Source organism: Electrophorus electricus, unplaced genomic scaffold (assembly GCF_041902795.1).
Source record: "Electrophorus electricus isolate QZ-2024a unplaced genomic scaffold, ASM4190279v1 Scaffold42, whole genome shotgun sequence".
NCBI classification, from domain to species: Eukaryota; Metazoa; Chordata; class Actinopteri; order Gymnotiformes; family Gymnotidae; genus Electrophorus; species Electrophorus electricus.
In genome coordinates, this window is record NW_027658714.1 from 609,477 (window position 1) to 614,736 (window position 5,260).

Here is a 5,260-nt window from a genome sequence, read left to right on the forward strand (position 1 = left end):
ATTTGAAATTTTAAACTCAAATAAATACAGCCTTATTTTAAATGCCTAAACACACACACACACAGTTACCTCACAGTGTGAATATTGTTGTTGGTGGAGAAAGTATCATAGATCCTCTTTGCTGACACATCAGTGATGTCATTGTGACTGAGGTTGAAATTAGATGGATTATAATTACCACATTGTTCAGGATTCCCAAACACACCTCCCTCTACTAAATCACCGTGTAGTACAAATACCTGTAGATTTATATATCAATGAATTAAAGTAATGAACGAATGAATGAATAAACGAATGATTGAATTAGCAAATGAATGAATAAGCAAAGCAATAAATAGTATATTTGTGTCAGTGGACCTGAGTCATTAATGGCCAGATAATTATGCATTTTGACATTTTAAACAAAATATCATTTCTTTCAGTTCTTGTACACATGACTTGTTATCTATCAGGCATGAAACTGTAAATCATAAAGAGTCTGTTATGCCTTATTTCTCTTTTTAATGAGAACATGTTTCTACAAGCAGTCTGGATATTCTGTAGACCACAGAGATCCATCCTGCCAAGTACAGGCAGTGATCAGTGATCCAGGCAGCCAGTGAGAGAGGTCGTCATTTCCAAATAAAATCACCAAGAAAATCAAGCTTTTTGCTGTTTGCTTTTGAAAAATAAAGTCCTTGAAGGAACACAGGATATGACTGAATGATCAAAGTTACATTTATATAGAGCCTTTCAAGGAACATACAATGCTTTACAATGAACACGCACAGCTTCTTTGTTCAGTCACCCTGCCGGATTTTGTGTTAAATTGTGAGAAAAAGAGTAAAATGTGTTATATCTATGTTAGTGTTCACTGTGCACTCAACAATCAAGACTCTCTACACATTCCTCCTCCCGCTTGTCCACTCACTCCAGGATGTGGGCTTTGTGCTGGTGTGCGAACAGCATCTGCAGGCAGTGGTTAGTGAGCTGACAGTGGCTAAGGTCCAGTTCTGACAGCCCTTCAGAATGTTCCAGAAACAGTGCCAGTGACCTACAGGCCTGCTGGTCCAGCCGGGTCTGACGGAGGATCACCATCTTACCCAGAGCCCGGGAGAGAGCCACAGCGCGTCTCACACACTCCACATCAGTCCCCACACAGAGAAGAGACAGGAACTGGAGCAGCATGGCTTTATTGCTGCTGAACACACTCAACATTCTCCAACATGTAGAGTCACAAAACACTAACACACTCACATAACTACTAACATTAATGCTATTTACACACATTTTGTTTCAAATGATAAAATTATTTTCCCTTTTCCAGAATGTTTCCCTAGTTTGTGTGGTGTTGAGTCAGTGGCTTACTGAAGGGTGACTGTGTGTAAAATGGGGAAGAGTTGCCCTCACAGCCGTGTAGAGTGAGCTGTGTGTGTGTGTGTGTGTGTGTGTGTGTGTGTGTGTGTGTGTGTGTGTGTGTGTGTGTGTGTGTGTGTGTGTGTGTGTGTGTGTGTGTGTGTGTGTGTGTGTGTGAGAGAGAGAGCTCTCTGGATGACCATGGAGACGACTCTGCAGTCCTCAGTGCTCAGAGTCAGTGTGTGTTTCTGTGTGTCTGCTGTGAGGTCCAGAGCAGAGCAGCAGGAGAAATCCAGTCTGTGCTGCAGAGCGAAGAGCAGATCTGTTGCTGCTGCCCCCTGCTGTAGTTCAGAGACACTGTAGCAGTGGAGCAGCCTCAGCAACAGCAGCCTGTCAACACGGAGAAAACAAAACACACACAGACAGTGGCAGGGCAGTTAATTTCAGGTTAATATAAATATTTCACCTAAATGTAATTTTATTCTGAAGTAAATATCCATGGATATTGCTGATTACCTGACAGGAGTCTCAGTAAAACCTAAGTGATGCTGGCACAAAATGACTTTTGAGGAAACTCGTGAAAAACACATAAACGTACATAAAAAACGTTTATATAACACTCCCTAAACAGACCAGTTCTGTGTTAAAATTCTGATTGTGAGAAAAGTTCAAGCCTGAGACGGGAGACGTGTTAGAGCAGTGGCTCAATGCTCTCCAGCTCTGCCTTTGGTATGGAGGTGAAAAGCAGGCTGAGAGAGACTGCTGTGCAGTGCTGGAGGGTGAAGCGCAGGGCAGCACAGTGGACAGAGTCCAGCTCTCTGCTGTTCAGGTTGATGCAGTTCTCTGCTGAATTCAACAAGCTGGACACACAGTGAGCAGAGCCAGTCTGATAGATCTCTCTGATGATGGACAGTACAAAGCTGGAGCTCAGCCTGGGGAGAAGACACACCCACACACACACACAAAAACACAGACACACATTTCCAGGTCTCATGCTGTACAGTATAATTAAAGTGTTTGGACTGTTACTAACTGTGTGAACAATCTGAGCCACACAACACATGACTGTATTCTCTCACCTTCTGATCTGAAGTCTGGCCAGTACACGCAGAAGGTCTCTGGGATTTTGTTACTTAATGTTGGGGATGTGTAGTGGTCCCATGAGCTGGTGGAAGCTCGTCTACTTTGCCGTAACGTCACCCTTTCGCCTTGCTGTCTGGATGCGTACTGTCTGTCAGACTAGCAATTCATCTACACTTCTCACAGATAAAACTGCCACTAATGACGAAGAATAAACATGCTGCATTCAGTGCTCTGAAACAGAACATAAGTCATGATGAAAAAGCAAAATGTTAACATTACTTATGTTTGTGGTAGTTCCTTAGATATAGTTTGTGATGATAAAATAGTTTTCCATGGAAGTTGCCAGTTTCCAGGTAGAAAGTAGTTAAATCCAACAAAACATTTGTTAAACAGATAGAGAGCAGTAAGAGCTAGTATGCTGAAACTACCTGTTTCAAAAACAGGAAGCTTCCTTATGAAGGTAAGAGGTTCTTATGAACCTCAGCATTTTGACAGCAAGTATTAACCATGGCTATAAAACCATGTGAATAATTCAGTTATGGGATTAATCCACAAAATAGAACATCAAATCTAATTATTTGGCCAGTACAGGGTTATGCAATATTCCTTCATCTCAGCAAAATGCAATAGCTTGACTTCCTTAACTGATTAATAATTAAAAAATATCTTTCTTGACTATAAGAATATAGCTTACCCATTAGAAAGATTAAACATCCAGTCAGCGTGTATCCTGGCATGTTAATGTAAAAGGCAGCTCCTACTGGATTTGGGGAAAGATTAGTAAAAGATTTCAAGTATCTGCAAAGCAGAAAACTGCCTATTCAACAGGCATGAATGATCTGCTACCGAAGTAGTTGTGTTATTTGCATAGCCTAATTAATATCATTAGATCATGTTCTATTACCTATATTGTTATATTAAAATGTTGCTATTGCTTTTTTGCTTCACAATTGTTACACACAATTGCTGCACCTGATACAAGGATAGGAATTTCAATTTATTCATACTGAATATAAGAATCATTAATGGCTGCTGAGTGAAGCACTTTCATTGAAAATTCATCCACCAATTTAAATTTTTATTTATTTTTTTATTTTTTGTAACCACATCAGCCAGGAATACATTCCAGCTCTGTTTTAGAACACTGGCTGTGATTCATTACATTTTGGCAATTGTGAAAAGAAACTGGATGATACTTCTAAAAGTAATTGTGTTTGCAGTTTATTTGCACAGTTACATGAACAACACTGGTAGCATAGTCAACAGGCTCGATGGTTTTCCAGTGCACGACACTGTGATACCAGGGCTGGCCCAAGCCTGTTTGGGGCCCTACGCAGAAATCTGAGCTGCCACTGACATAGGTAAAAAACAAATAGAAATAAATACATGGTCTTTGGCACCCTCTTGGCGGCCTTGGCAGGCTCTCATTTTGCTTATACGGCGGGACAATTGTTCTGCTGTTATCCTACCTATTGAGCAGTCCTACCTAGATTTAATGTACTTATGTACATTACCCTTAGTCCAGGTTTCTGGTGTTTATTTTAGATGGATTTTTGGTTGTATATATTATAATTAGGCTACTGTGGACAATTGTATACCGTATAGCTACAGCACCTGTACTTCACACACATGTAGTAATCGGATCTAGAAAGTTGCCAACCCTATTAAAATATTAGGTTTATAGTATAATATTTGAATTAAACAGACAAAGCATTAATCACAATCATTTGCATGATGATTAAATCTTGAACCAAAAATGTATCAGAGAGCTGTAGTGTTTTTTACAGACACACACCCAATAAAACTGTACTTGACCATTTCTTGCCCTCTATATCATTCTCTGCAGTTTACTGAGAAAGACCTGACACTGGGTAATGCCATTGTCTATTCGAAGGCCAAAACAACAACAATCTTGGTTATCAAAGACTCACTCCACCCTGACCACAGCCTCTTCTTTTAGAAGCCATGAGAAAACCACCATCGCAGCTTGAGAGCACAAATCTAGCCTCTTAAGAGGTGTTATGTTCCACAGGCAGATCGATATCTCAATGCGGTCCACATGAAAGCAATTTTCTTTCCATGAGTGCAAATTGCACTTTTAATGCCTGATATTTCAGCCACTCATTTCTCTCACTACATGACAAAACTCTCGAAACTTTTCTCCAAAAGCACTGAATGTTATTCTAACCATTTATGGCCTTTCTCCATTCATGTACACAAAGTCCAGTATGATTCCAAATGTCATCAAAAGATATATCTGTTTGTAGCTGAACAACTTATACAATGCGATCTTTCTTCTTTGTGTCAAATGAACTTAACAATTGAAACATCCAAAACTGGCTGTGTTTCTTGCCAACATACTGGTGTTTGGACATGTGGGATTACTTGCATGTCGCTTTCAATAACTCAGTTGGTAGAGTAGAAGTTAAAACTTAAAAAAAAAGTCATCCTTAGGCTGTCGGCTCAACTCCAACTCACACAAACTTTATGTTTTAATGCAGAATCTGTCGTTTTATATGAGCATAAAAAGAGGTTTTTCCCTGACCGGGAATCGAACCCGGGCCGCGGCGGTGAAAGCGCCGAATCCTAACCACTAGACAACCAGGGACAAAGCTGCTGAGTTTACATAAGAAGACCATTTTTCAAAGTCTGCACTCCTACTATTCTGACAGTGTTTGGATGCATACTGGACTTGGTATGCATGAGTGGAAAAAGGCCATAAAGCGAGTTATTCATCTTTCTCTTTGTTCTACAAAAAAATGAAGTTTGCAAGAGTCAGGGCTCTTTTTTACCATCTGGGAAAAGAGGGAACGCTGGTGTCACTAACATGGAAAGAGCTGTT

At 40.2% G+C, this 5,260-nt stretch overlaps 1 non-coding gene across 1 annotated transcript; it reads right to left on the reverse strand.

The window, feature by feature from the left end:
* Positions 1-4,954: 4,954 nt before the first annotated feature.
* Positions 4,955-5,026, reverse strand: trnae-uuc (transfer RNA glutamic acid (anticodon UUC)). The gene has a single exon. It is a non-coding gene; the product is annotated as a tRNA-Glu (tRNA).
* Between the last annotated feature and the right edge of the window lie 234 nt (positions 5,027-5,260).